Source organism: Coenobita brevimanus, chromosome 53 (assembly GCF_032717465.1).
Source record: "Coenobita brevimanus isolate Jiangsu-jjx chromosome 53, ASM3271746v2, whole genome shotgun sequence".
Classification (NCBI taxonomy): Eukaryota; Metazoa; Arthropoda; class Malacostraca; order Decapoda; family Coenobitidae; genus Coenobita; species Coenobita brevimanus.
The window spans coordinates 42814901-42830651 of NC_137006.1; positions in this window are offsets into that span (position 1 = coordinate 42814901).

The following is a 15751-nucleotide window of genomic DNA, read 5'->3' on the forward strand; positions in this document are numbered from 1 at the left end:
CGTTGTGATGAGCCCGTCAACCAAAGGATGAATCAGACTACCACCTATGGTTTACATTCAGCTTAAGGGAGGTCTCTTGGTAATGAAGTGGTTAATGAAGGCATATATCTAACCTCCCCAATTTGAAAAGTTCCTCAAGGTGAATGTAATCTTCTGGAAATATCATGGCCATTATGAAAAATTGTCATCAGAGTGAAGGGTTTAAAGGAGATTATTTCTGACTCTTCACTCTGAAAGTTTTCCACAGAGTTAAATTGTTTGTCAATAGCAAGAAAAGAATAAAGGCTGCATCCTCGGGCAGAAAAGGTTAACTACACCACAGTAAGACTCTTGACTGGGCTGAAGGGCAAGCAAGATAATGGATGACCAGAATATTAATACAGTTTCAGGATGTAAGAGTCAATAGTACAGAGCTCTGTTATTTTGTGTTACATTTTCAAATGCAGGTATACTTTCACCTGCAGTTAGTGCGATGTCTGTTTGGACTTGTGTGTTAATGTGTGGTATATCAAGTTTAGGGCAGTTTAAATGCATACCATTCTGAAATTATAAGATTTTAAGGAGAGGGAAATAGAATACTGGCTCTGTGGAATGGTGGAAAGTTAGAGTAATGAGGTTTTAATTGTGATGTCCTTCTCCAAAAGGGCCTGTAACAGCATATGATGCTTGTCCATGTAGTGCATGCAACTCAGAGTGCCATGAAATGTTCAATACCTGCAGATTTAAAGGACACTTTTCACATGTTTCATTTGTTTTGTCTTTGTAAGGCATTTAAAGTGTTCAGATACATTTTTTGTAGAGTTTTCTATACTGAAGAATGGTAGGTAATGACTATTGAGTTTAAAAACCAGGTGCATTAAATTCCTTGATTGTTAGATATGACCTGGGATGAACTTGGGACAGAATAATAGTTCTCTGAAATATTAGAACAATTTGGAAGGTTAAAATAAAAGGACCTTGGTATACCGTACTGAAGAAATCTATATCCATTCAGGGGCCAGTCCAGTACAGTACTACACTTCATAAAAAGGATGTAATAGACTAAAATTATCTGTGTTGCAAATTTGCTAGTGAGAGTTAGTGTGCTTAGTGTAGAAGAAAGAATCATTGCTGGTAGAAAGTGATATAAGTGTTAGTGTTGGAATGATTATGGTGTTAATTATAAGTTTAGGTATAGGAGTCATTCCTGTGTTGAGTGTTAGTACTGTATAGAAAGGGTTCATTATGTGCCTAGTGTAGATGTAAGAATCATGCAGTGTGTGTGTAAGTGTAAGAATAATTTATAGTGTGCCGAGAGTAGATGGAAATTTTGTTAATGGTAATGAGTGTTTGAGCGTTGATGTGAGAATTGATTTTGGTGCTGAGTGTAGGTGTAAGCATAACCCTCTGACTATGGATTACGTTCCTTTTAGTATATTCTTTATGCTGCTAGACCATTTTATTTATCTCAAGAAAAGCCTCTCGTATTGAAGTGGTGTATGTAGGCTGCTTTCATCTCCTCCAGTTCGAAGGGTCTGTCCTAAGCAGAGTAAAGTTGCTGAGAAATGGTATGAATAAAGGAGAAAGGGCAAGCCTTGGGATCAGTGGGATAATATGCTGAGAGTAGGTGTAAGAATTGCTTATAGTGCTAATTTTATGTACTGTATAAGACTTGTTAATGTTAGTGTTTTGATTTTTGGTATGAGAATTTATTACAATGCTGAGTTTAGGAATTGTTGATAGTGTGCTTCAGTACTAACAAAAAAGTACAACCAGTGAACAGTCCACACAATGTTCACTGTAATCCACACCCTCACACAACAACACACTCACCTCCATCTTACAACACAGAATACAACTCACAAACTATACCCTCACCTTTACAACCCAGAATATATCTCACAAGCAGTCCACTATGCCCTCAGTTTAATGCAGCTCCTCACACTACAACAAACTCACCTCTTGCACTTCACTCACAACTGAGACAGACCTTCAACACGACAGACAGTCTCTGGGAGGATTTGGCTGAAGCAACCATTTTCCTGCAGGCCAATTAATTCACATGTAGATGAGCCTGGTGACACAGTAACAACATTGTGTGCTAAAAGTATGTGTAAGACTAGTTAATAGATTGAGGGTAAAAATTGATCATTGTTTGCTGAGTGTAGGTAAGAGAATCATTAATGTGGAGAAAGTGTTGATTTAACCCCACTAATTCAGTGTTGCTAATGGATTGACTATTGTATAAAGATTGACTACAGTTTACTGAGTGTAGGTTAAATGATCATTAATTGTAGACAGTGTTTTAAGTGTTGGTTTATCCCCATTAATCCAATACTGTGTTTTGCATTTAATCTAACTGTCACCAGAAAATTTAATTCAACTAAGGAGATAACTTTTGGGAATAGAGGAGCTAGATACAGTCCCCATTAACCCATTTACAACAAGGGGACTCCTGAATTGAGTAAGACATGCTGGGCAGTTGCAAGAATAAACTGATTTAATTCATCATCGTAGTGTAGAGGTTATGAATTAATTATAGTGATGAGCATAATGGTAAATAATTGCTAATGGGCTGAGTGTAGATATAAGAACTGATTATGGTGTCGAGTGTAGCTGTAGGAACTGATGATAGAACTGCATGTGGGTGTAAGATCTCTTCGGTTTGAGGAAGTCACATTCATGTTATTCCTGCTACCAACTGACAATGTTAGTTAGTCCTCAGGAAACCTTTTGTGGTGGAGACGAGTAAGAGAGATTGTTTCTGACCCCTTGACTGTGAGAGGCTTTTCCCACAAATCAGGTGGAAGTAGCAAGAATAAAATTAAATGTTTGTCACTGTAATGAGGGGGGTTATAGGTAGAGTGTTGTTTTTCTTAAGAAGTCTGGCATGATTTAGAAGTAACATGTAAGAGTGTACATGATGTTCCTTTTTTGTTGATATATAGTTGTAAGCCTTTTGCCTTTGCTTGATTTGTGTCATGGAATTGGTGGATGAACAGTAATTTCTCAAATAACGGTGTAGACATATTCCTGAAAACTACCGTGTTGAGTGAAAATGGATTAAACTGAGGGTCATGTTCCACCAAGAAAAATTATTTTCACAAGTTGTAAAAAATCAAATTTAACCCTTTAACCGCGGGTATTGTTTTGGTCTGACTGTCCTCTCCCGCGGGGGTTTCAGCCAAATGTAAACAAACCTTTAAACCTTAATAACTCTGCACAGAATAAAGCTAGAGAAAAAAATAAGGTACCATTAGAAAGTACTAACCTTCAGCTTTCCATTGATGTAGGTTTCATGACTTTGTTGACTTTCACAGGACGGGCAGTGCCGTTAGAAGTGAGGGGTGTAAAATCACTATTTTTCGCACACACATCATTACCTTCGCTCATACACCATTACCAAATGCCAACCTCATTCTGATAATAATACTATAAACATATATGAACACTGCACATACGATAAACACCCACTCTGTGTTCACTGAGGCAGGTAAAAGGCACTGTAATTACCTGCACTTCACTGCCACATCAGCGGTGTTGTAATCACTATTTTTCGCTCACACACCATTACCAAATGCCAACCTCATTCTGATAATAATACTATAAACATATATGAACACTGCACATACGATAAACACCCACTCTGTGTTCACTGAGGCAGGTAAAAGGCACTGTAATTGCCTGCACTTCACTGCCACATCAGCGGTGTTGTAATCACTATTTTTCGCTCACACACCATTACCAAATGCCAATCACATTCTGATAATAATACTATAAACATATATGAACACTGCACATACGATAAACACCCACTCTGTGTTCACTGAGACAGGTAAAAGGCACTGTAATTGCCTGCACTTCACTGCCACATCAACATGTGTTGTCACTCACACAGCTGGACAGATACTGATGCGCGCTTGGTCAGGGGTGGGGTGGGGGGCCCAGGGGGTGGGAGGTGGGGCCCCAGGGGGGGAAGAGGGAGGTGGGGGTCGGCTGGAGTGAAAGAACTTAATAGCTACTCTCCCTTGAAACAATTGGCGCACGGAAAAAACGCGGGGTATTCAAAATATTCACAAACATTCGAGAATGACACCCGCGGTTTGGTCCAGTTTTTGCAACGTCATTCTGGAATGACACCCGCGGTTAAAGGGTTAAGGCATCAGATACATATCAAAATACAGTATATGTGATGTCACTGGTGTAATGATGTGTTGAGAGAAAATTGTTCCAGTGTTAATTAACAACTTGATGCTTAAAAGGTTGTTTAGTGAAAGTGTTTTAAACTATAATTGCAGTAATATCAGGGACAAACTGTCTGATCAAAGTCACTGCCATCCATTTTTGCTGCTTCTGAACAGAACTCTGGCCAGTTCATGTTTACTGTCACATAAATCCAAGACTGTAAAATTGTATTGTGATGCATCCTGTTGTAATGCATCCTACTGTAGTGTTTGTTCTGAAGAAATTCATTTTACCAGTATGCCCACAACACCCCAAAGTTTTTTTTTTTTTTTTTTTTGACAATATTCTTACTATCTCCAGACAATTTTATTTAGCTTAGGAGGTTTTTCAGACTGGAGGGGTTTCATGTAGGTTTCACTGACATCTGCAGTATTAGAAATCTATTTGGAGTTAAATAAAATCATCTGGTGGTAGCAAGAATGAAATTACAAGACTACATCATAGTATAGGGGTGACTAAGAAATTCATTAGAGATCAAGTAACTTAGCCAGAAATCACGCAGCATATTTTCTATGTAATAAAATGACGCTTGGATTGTTCTCAGTTACTGTATCAATGTTTTGGTGTATTAAAAGTACTTATGATGGTGGAAATGGTTAAAGAAGTCACAAAGCAGTTTCCAAAACCTGTGAATATACTGGGTGTCGTATATAATCATGTTAACTGTTGCTGTTAGCTTGAAACAGGTGCTTACTTGGGGTGTAATAAGGCACCATTGTTCAAGCCCATAAACTGGTAGTATTTTAACCCTCCACTGTGATGATGTATTTTCCATTTATATTTTTGATACTGCCAGATTTTCTTTAGCTTAGGTTTGGTGCCTTGTGATGAAGAGGCTGATGAAGGCTATACTTTTCCTCTCCTGTTTACAGTCTTACCTGCTAATATAAGACTAAAATGGAAATATGTTATTGGATTTAAAGTGGTTGAACCCTTCAGCTTGGTGACATTTTTTTATATTATTATTCCTTTTACCTCCCACCAATTTGATTCAGTGAAGAGATCATGCTATGAAAGAGTTATTGAAGGCTATGTATAGAGTAAATAGAGTATAGGAGAGAAAATGAAAAATACATCATTAGATTGAAAGGTTTAATTAAAAGACTATACTGCATTGGACACCCAGAAAATGCAGTTTGTGAATGTATAAAATGATGTCATAGAAAGGTTCATTTTGTAAAGAGGCAATATATTCATATGTTTATATACAAGATATATTTGAAGTGATGTAGATTTGTCATGATTATGCTATAGGAAGACCACTTTATTTCAGCCCTAACATATGCTGATGAAGTAATGGATGAGAATGACAAAAAATAGCCCAGTATGACGTTGGCCGTTGATACAGTACCCAAGGCAGCTGCTGTGGTTTTTAATTATGGTACTAGAAGTATTTACTTATTACAGCTAAACACTTTCGGGTTCTTACAACGTACTTGCAGCTAAATAAAATTACCCAGGAAGATGGAATAAAAAATAAGCGTAGTCCCAGCCATGAGAGGATAACTGGTGCTGTATTAGTGTTAACACTTCAGAGTGTCTGTACTCACTCTCAGCTGAGTGAAATTGTCTGTTGACTGGAATTAAATACAAGAGAAGATGCGACCATGACAGAATTAAGTATCCCAGTTAAATACACAGTAAAACATACCAGTAAATGAGATGAGCATGGAGGTGCCAGAGATGGAATACTGTAATGGCATGTGCAGAATTGGTAGGCAGAAATGAATGGTCTCACACTATGAAGTCCTAAAGTACATTAGTATAGGCTACCATTGGTATAATAGTCATGATGGCTCAGTGTTGTGTATCATGCAGTGTGGAGAAACAGAAAAGAAATTAGTCTCTCTAATAGACTGTATAGTACAGGTCTTCCTCATTTAATGTTGCTTAAGTGGATTTTGTCAGAATTATTGATTTATTCCACATTTTTTAAGTTGCTTAAGGTCCACTGCAAACTGTTCTGAAAATAAGAAGTGTGTGTGTGTGTGTGTGTGTGTGTGTGTGTGTTCCTGCAGGCATGCAATCCTGTGTGTCTGTGTAGATTCATGTCTGCTTGTGTATGTGTTTGTATTTGTGCTTGTGTAGCCGGAAACAAGTATCATAGACCCCTAAGATCATATCATTATTGATGTAGCATTTTGCCCATACACTTTATGGACATTAAATGAGGAATGCCTGTAAATTTTTCCACAAGTTTAGGATGAAAAGTTGCATAATTTGTCTTCCAGGGGAACTGAATTTAGTGTAAGAGTATATCAAGTAGTTTGCTGAGGTATATATTCAAGTTCTCTGTGTGTTGACCTTGAGTGTTTAAATGTCATATAGTTGGAGGAGGAATAAATTGGTGTATTGCATTGTCAACAAATCTGTGTAGAGGCAAAGCTGATGGGAGTCTGAGGGGCAGAAGATCAAGAATAAGTGGAAGGATCAAATGGAAGAGTGCAAGACAAAAAGTGGCTTGGCTTTGGAGGTGGAAGAAAATAGGATCCTGAAAATAATTTTATAACATTAATTCTGGATTGGCTTATGGGTGAGGCATTGGGAAGCTGATAGATAGATTGATTTTGTCAATTGCCTGCTGGTATTTTACATATATCTGTAATTCCACTTCATTGACTGCATTTATATTATCTGTCTATGTATGTGACTCCAGGAAGTGGCTCCAAACTACTTTTATACATGGCCACATTCTCAGTCATTCTTGCCTAGCCTACTGTAACAGTTAAATTACTCCTTTCCATATAACATTAAGATCGCTGCACAATACCTGACACTTAACATGGCTTAAATTATCTATCTATCTATCTATTGCCAGACGCCTCAATCCTATTCAGGGTGGCCACAAACAAATCGCCTCCACATCGCCCTGTCCCTCGCCATTTCACTGCCCTGCTCCCAACTCACATCCCCCTCTTTCATATACCTCTCTACCCCATCCCTCCATCTCATCCTTGGCCTCCCCCTCCCTCTCTCCCCCTCCATCTCACTCACATACACTCTCTTCGTCAGTCTTTCACCCTCCATCCTCTCCACATGGCCAAACCACCTCAGTGTATTCCTCCTAACGCTTCCTATCACATCTACATCCACACCATAATGCTCCTTTATATCCTCATTTGTCAGCCTGTCTCTCCATATGACTTCACAGGCTCCTCTTAAATAACTCATTTCCACTGCTCTCACTCTTGACTTGTGTCCTTCCAACAACGTCCAAGCTTCACTTCCGTACGTTAGAGTTGGTATCACAATACTGTCATGTAGTAACTTTTTCATTAAATGTAATACATAAATATTGAAGCAGCCAAAGTGACATCACTTAGATCTTGTTTTTTTTGTGTTTTGAACCTGAAGGTACAGTATAGGTACTTACTTTGCTTTGTGAGCAGTATTTATATCCAGAACTATGTTGGTTATATTTCTTTAGCTTAAAATATGTCAGACTGAAGTGAAGAACATGATTACTTAACAAGTCAGTTGAAGTGTGAGCAATATTACAGTGTAAGTGAAGGTTTTTGAAAATTGTGAAAATTACTTAAAATACTCTTGCATTAGAATTCATGTGATAACTCCTCCATTAGTTATTAAGATTTGTAGAAATGAATTTAGTAAACAGTAGCTGAAAACTTTATTTTCTTACCCTTCCTCTCTGACAGTAAATAACCTCCCTGAAATACCCACCCCATGGAGGAGCCATGGAAGGGGTGGCACAACACCCACCCCATGGAGGAACCGCAAGGAGGCATGCAGAGCGCGGGCCCTGGCCAGATGGTCTCATGTCCCTCACCACAATGCGCCCCTCTTCCCCTTAAGCGGACCCAACGAGAGGTATGCAGTGCTGGTGCATTACCATCTGACCAGGACAGCACTCACAAGACTCGAGGTGGGACTTGTTTCAATACGGTCCCAAGTAGGCCCTCGGTAGCAGAGTCCAACAGACCTGCCACTAAAAGAGGTGGAGAGACCGCCGGTCCTCAAAACCCTACTTTTCCCCCAGGGAGCAGCGGCGCAGCAGAGTCCATCGGACCTGCTGTAGAAGGGGAGTCCACTGGACCTCCTCCTGCTGCCACCCACCTTCAGGAGCAGGTGTCTCGGACCGTCAGCCAGACAACCCTCACCTGCAGTCCCAGGGAGGGGGGCGGGCCCATGGTAGAGTTCACCGGACCTGCCACCAGGGAGAGACGACTGGTTGTCCCCCAGCTGCAACTTTCCCCTAGCAGCCAGAGAGCGGCAGAGACCATCAGACCTGCCACGGGAGCCAGAAGGTCTGCCAGACTTTCTCCTTCTGTTGTCCCCGGGACGAGTGGTCCCCCGACAGAGTCCATCAGACCTGTCGGACCAAGGGAGAGTCCACCGGACCTCCTTCGTCCACTACCCCAGGAGGGAGCCTTGGTAGAGTCCATCGGACCTGCCAGGCGGAAGGAGGTTCCACCGGACCTCCTTCCTCTGCCCCGGAGTGGAGTTCTGGTAGAGTTCATCGTACCTGCAAGGCTGAGGGAGGTCATCCCTCCTCCACTACCCCGGAGGCTTCCTACAAGGGCACCGTCTCTGGTTCAGCTAGCCCCTCCTGCTCCCCCTCCTCTATAAAGAGTGGAGACTGCTCCCTAGCCGGGCCCCAGTCGGAGAGTACCTGGAGTGGACCCATTATGAGCCTAGGTGTTCTGTCCCTGCAACCCAGCCCCCAACGCCCCCAGCAGCTGACGGACCCCCCAGGGCAAGAGTTTGCACCCAACCCCTGACGGCCTCTCCTTTCTGGCGAAACCGCAGCTTTCGGAACACGAGGGGCGCCCTGCAGCTGACCCCAGGCCCGGACCAGCCAGGCCCCCCCCCCAGGACTCTCACCACAGCCAAGGGCAGGCACCGTGCCACGTGCCTCTTAGCCCTGTTCGGCCCCAGTCCAGAAGGCCACTACACTCTCAAGGCCCCCATCAGGAAAGGACCGCCCACCACACTGCCCTCCAGCTTACCTCGGACACCTGAGTACCAAGACCTGTGCCCCTACCGGGAGCGCATCCCTGATGGCCCCCCTCCCACACAGGTCCGTCACCTGTGTTTACCTGTGACCTAGCTCTCGGTGCTCCCCAGCACCCATTAGCGACCCTACCAACACTGTGCAACACTCGTATCCAATCTCTAGTGCCATAGACCCTGTGTGAGCCCCACCTCCCTTCATCCAGAGTGTCGTGCCCCTGTGCACCACAATAACACCCCCTCCCGTAACGTGTCATCACGGGCGTATACCTCCCCTGTGTAATATTCATACTCGACCCCTGTGTAGTGTTTTTTACCCCCCCTGCATCGCCTCTATTGGTGATCCGTTGTGTATTGTCCGACACCCCTGTGTAACACTCTACCCTGTGTGTAATATCCATACCCTTGTGTAATGTTTGTGACCCTTGTTTATCATACTTGCCTTGTGTATTATCTCGCCCGTCCCCCCTATTGTTATGTCACGACCCCTGTGTCATACTTGTGGTAACTTACAGTGTCGTAGTTCTATGGGATACCTGTCTCCCTTGATATATATATATACAGAAGACTCGTGCAGTATACCTGGTCTGTGATATATCTAGTGTCGTGCCATAGATCATACCTGGGTCGTATATAGTGCTGTGTAATATATCTTGTTTGTGTTATGTATCGTGTTGTGTGTTTTATCTTGTTTGTGATATATTTATGTAGATAGTGTTGTGTCATATGCCATACTTGTATCACATACAGCGTTGTCCATGTACTAATTGTGAAAAGTCCACTGTGTTTGTTTATAAGGTAATACCCGTGTGAACCTGGTTAGCCCATGTTTGAGCCCTATCCCTTGCTTGCACGCTCATGCCCGGTCCAGAACAAAAAAACCCAAGTCCGTCCCCGCATCTGAGTCCAAGGAGCTGGACCCAGAATACGCTGCATAACAAAAACTAATTTCGATTTAAAGTGATGTAAGTAACGTCTGGGAGAATACTACAAATGTGATATGCAGTAGTAGTAGTAGTAGTAGTAATAGTAGTAGTGGTAGAAGTAGTAGTAGTAGTCGTAGTAGTAGTATAAATAGTTCAGAAAAGCAACGATTCCTTGAAAGCCGTGTAAACCAACGACTTTGCATTCACAGTGAGTAATTCAACTCACAGTCATTCTACTCCTGTGAGAGAATATCCGGCATTTTTGTCTTTTCCTGTGTGTTTCCATGTGTGATGCGTTAATATCCTTGTCTGCGATATTAACACAAACTCCATCGATATGGAAACGGATAAGAATAACGAGGGAATATTAAAAAAAATGGATGATGCAAAATAACCGCCGAAAGAAATGTGCTCCTAAGTCTCCTGTTTTAACCAGAATCAAAATTTCGAATCCAATAAACTGTATGATATTCAAGAGATTAAAAACTACCGGAAAAATATCAAAAGCGTAAAATGCAAAATAAATCGCTAAAGAAGAAGTGTTTCGAGATCTCCAATAAGAGCTTCGAACCCCTGCCCTGTCACCCACACCATCAATTTGCGCCTGGCTTCCTCTCCGCCCCGTACTGCACTGTGTCAGTCATGGTTGCTACAACACCTAATTTCACAATTTGCTATTCCCCAGACTGCCCCCTCGTGTGACAGTTGGGGGAAGTGTGTTGCCTTTGTTTCGAATCTCTCACTGCAAAAGTTTGTGTACGAGTGTCTCTGACATGGAGTGTGTTTGCTGCAATTTTCAAATATTCTCCTTTAGGAACTCAAACGATAGAATACAATGCATCTGGTAAGTTATAATAGAAAATAGGATGTATAATATGCTTGTCAGTTAAAATCTTGTGTGCAACGATACTGCAAAAGAAATAAGTCTATGCTTTGCACGTGTGTATATATATATATATATATATATATATATATATATATATATATATATATATATATATATATATATATATATATATATATATATATGTATATATATATATCCAGATGCTGTTGGCATAACGTTCTCCCTACATGTCAAGTGGGGTTGGTGGAGGATTGGTGCCCCTCCCTGTAAAACAATTAACTCTAAGCCCTTGGCCACCCCGTTTGAGATACATGGCGTCTGGCAAAATATATATATATATATATATATATATATATATATATATATATATATATATATATATATATATATATATATATATATAATTCCATAGACTTTTCCAGTCACTATGAATCAGAACGTTTGTTCATTTTACTGAAGCTACGGTAAGTCAGCTTGATTAGCACGAAAATCAACAGTTCTGCTGATATTTGAGGGACATTAAGGCTCCAGTCTCTTCCCAGACTCATCATTTACTTTTGGAACAGTGGTTCATTCACAGAGGCAGCGTCCTTGTATATACTGAGTCTGACGGTTTGTTCTCAGACACAGGTGTTGGGTTTGGGGTTGATTTTGTGAGGGAAGGAAGTCTTCCTCTAGATGCCTCTGTTTTTACTGCAGAACAGGCTGCTGTCGTTTTAGCTCTTAGACTGATTTTAGCACATCGATAGGTTTCTTATACTCTCTCTAGTGATTCTCAAAGCGCACTGTTGGCTCCTGAATGTTTTACCATCTCATCCCTTGTCCCTTGCCGTCTCGAATGTCTTTCCTGATCCAGCGTTGAGATCCAGTTTTGTTGAGTTCCAAAGCATGTTGGTGTGGAGGGCAGTGAGTGAGTGGATACAGTAACTAAAGCCGCGTCTTCTCCACGACCCCCTGCCAACTACCCACTTCCTGCTACCGATATGACTCCTTCCTTAAAGTCTGCGATTCGAAGCTGTTGGCAGAGACAGTGAGGTGCTGTTGTTGATAATAAATTGAAGGTAATTTCTCAAAAAATGTTTCGCCGAAGATTCTGCCCGGCTATTAGAGGTGGATGTTGCCCGCCTTTACATTGGGCACTCACAGCTTTACACTGGACACTCAGCTTTACAATGGACACTCACAGTTTTACAACGGGCACTCACAGCTTTATATTGGACACTCACAGCTTTATATTGGACACTCACAGCTTTACATTGGGTATTCACAGCCGTACATTGGGTATTCACAGCTGTACATTGGGCACTCACAGCTGTACATTGGCCACTCACAGCTTTACATTGGGCACTCACAGCTTTACATTGGGCACTCACAGCTTTACAGTGGGTATTCACAGCTGTACATTGGGCACTCACAGCTTTACATTGGACACTCACAGCTTTACATTGGGTACTCACAGCTGTACATTGGGCACTCGCAGCTGTACATTGGGCACTCACAGCTGTACATTGGGCACTCACAGCTCTACACTGGGCACTCACAGCTCTACACTGGGCACTCACAGCTTTACATTGGGTACTCACAGCTCTACACTGGGCACTCACAGCTGTACATTGGGCACTCACAGCTTTACACTGGGCACTCACAGCTTTACTCATGGACTCCTGATGTGTGGTGGGATTCAGCTTTGTTTTGATGACTTCCTGGTTACGCCTTGCTGTCTGTTTACTAGCTGGTCGAGTGTTTGTGTTTCTCAGCCGTTTCGTGGACCACCTTGCAAATTTCTACCCCTCATTGTTGAACAGTACTTCACAACAGACGTTAAATATATCACTAAAACAGTAATCCCAGAGCACTTCTACTCCAGTGTCGGTAAATTTTTTGTGGCTGGGACGTTCTTAAACATTACTGAAATTATTTATATACGTTTTAGCCTCCATTTAAATCCGCCAAAGCGTACCGCCTCTCACCGACAGAAGATGAAGAAGGTATCACGTGTAGGTAGGCTAATGATATTTTGGCTCCTGTGTCTTTCATTTAGGCGAATTACATCGTCTGGCGCCCGCTGGAATAGAATACTAGGGCTATCCCGAGCATGTGAGGGCTAACAAGCCGACCACCAGTGCTTAAGACAGTCGTGGAATTAATAGCTTGTGGGCATGGTTAGCGAAAAAGGAATCATTCATGTCCTCGTGCACAGGCCATTGTTGTGATGTGGTGCATACGATTTCTGTCCCTATACCCTTTGCACTACAACTTGGCTTAAAATTCCCACCTCTCCTTCATCAAGACTGAGTTGTTGCAAGAGATGAAGACTCCATTACGATGCTAGTCACGAAGAAGTGCTATAGAAAGGATGCAGAGCTAAAGCAATGTCATATGCTGCCACTAACAAGGGATTACGACTACATGACGATGCTAGTCACGAAGAAGTGCTATGGAAAGGCTGTAGAGACAGTAATGTCATATTCTAGCACTGAACTATGTGAAATAAGCTGCAAAAGGACGAAAATTTGAACCAAGTTAAGATGAAAGAACTAAAATCTAACTCTAAAGGTGAAAGAGGGAAGTGATGTAAGTAGCAAGGTACCACGAGTGAAATTTGAGTTTGAATGTCATGCTGAAGACTGTAATAGCCTGTCATGTTAGTTACAGACATCCTTTGCTTTAATTTAGCATAGTTATACATTCACTGGGCATAATGGAAGTCAAATACATGTCAGATTCCTACTTGATGTTTATGTAATTCACCCAGACGCTAAAATGATGGATGTCCAGTGAGGGGGTGCAATCTGATTTGGTCACTGTCATCTTTGTAATAATGTAGGAAAAAAATGATGTTGCATATAACCTGCTACGTCTTCACACACACACACACACACACACACACACACTATTCAAATTATGTGTATGCTTTGTGAAATCATTATGAGTATCCGCAGAACCTCTCAGAAAAATACTGTGCGAGAGAGAGAGAGAGAGAGAGAGAGAGAGAGAGAGAGAGACATCGATTGGAGAGCGTCTGCAATGGTGGCGATCTTGAACCCCAAGATGGCAGCCATTATGTTAAGAAAAAACATTACAACTTCATAATAATAATAATAAAATAATAATAATAGTAATTATTATTATTATTATTATTATTATTATTATTATTATTATTATTAAGGTGTGTAAATAAAACATCGGATGGCTTACTTAAATGCTTAATATAAGTTTGGAGTCACGAGTAAATTAAGTGTATGTGACTCGAAAGACAGGATTTATGTTGTGAATCGTCATTTAAAGCAAAAGGTATATGATAGAGGGGTGTGTGAGCTTGGGGGAGGGCAGCGAAATGGATGAGGTCAGGGAGACATGGAGGCGATTTATTTCTGGCCCCCCTTTACGGGATTAAGGCTTCTGGCAATATATAGATAGATAAAACAGATGGGTTAAAAGCAGATGTATACAAGTGTGGGGTGATTGCATTGACAGTAATAAGGATGGTGATTTGACGGTGTAGGGATGGTGATTTGACGGTGTAGGGATGGTGATTTGACGGTGAGGGAATGGTGATTTGACGGTGTAGGGATGGTGATTTGACGGTGAGGGGATGGTGATTTTAATATTTAGGGATGGTGATTGACGGTGTAAAGATGGTGATTTGATTGTGTAGGGATGGTGATTGACGGTGTAGGGATAGTGATTTAACTGTGAAGGGATGGTGATTTGATGGTGAAGGGATAGTGATTTAACTGTGAAGGGATGGTGATTTGACGATGAAGGGACGGTGATTTGACAGTGTAGGGATGATGGTAATACGATGAAGGGACGGTGATTTTATGGTGCTGGGATGGTGATTGTATGGTGTAGGGATGGTGCACCTGTCACCTGAGTCCACCATAGTTTACAGGCGTGAGTTAGGTTATGAGGAGACATAGTTATGAGTTATTACATTCATAATTTATACATTTATTTATACAGAAAATACGTAATGTACCAGGAAGCCAGAAGTCAGGTCGTATGAATAATAAAAAAAATAAATAAATAAATAAATGGCACACCTAGGGTACGATGGGTGTGAAAGTAAGCGAGTTTTGAAAGACACACCAACCAGAATTTAAAGATTTTGTGCCATTTTGAGTCCTAAAAGTTACCATGGATAATATTTGCACCTACAGTCACAGGCGTGCTTCGTATTTCACAATGTTTCATCCATGTTTCAAAAAAATACGTGCGGTGAAGAGTGCGATACTTATTTTGTTGATTTACGATAGAGTCCCACTGATTGTCGTACGCTTGGAAGAAAACGGGTTGTATGCAGATGAAGGATAGGATTGTTTTTGTGTGATTGGGTGTGTTCGTGGTGTTTTGGTCGTGATTTATTTTGTATTCAAGTGAAGATTGGTGTGTGTTTTGTATATGGGAGGGAATTGTGTGTGTGTGTGTGTGTGTGTGTGTGTGCAGGTCGAAACTTCAAAATTTAATAAACCAGTTGCTGACATGTTTTTTTTTTTTTTTGGCGAAACTTGACCTAACCAAAACCAAAGTCGTTATCAAGGATTTTACAGAATGCGCCTAAGCAATAACCAATGACGTTTGAGTCTGTAAATCTATGACGTACACTAACTGGTAAATACTAGACACTGTGTAAAATAATAATATGTATCGAGAAGGACGTCAAATTTTATCAGACTACTAGCAATCTGAATGAACTTTACAACCAAAAAAAAAAAAAAAAACATTAAGCTTATTTTTGCTGCCACTGCTGATTTGCACACGATACAGGACCCTATGAGTA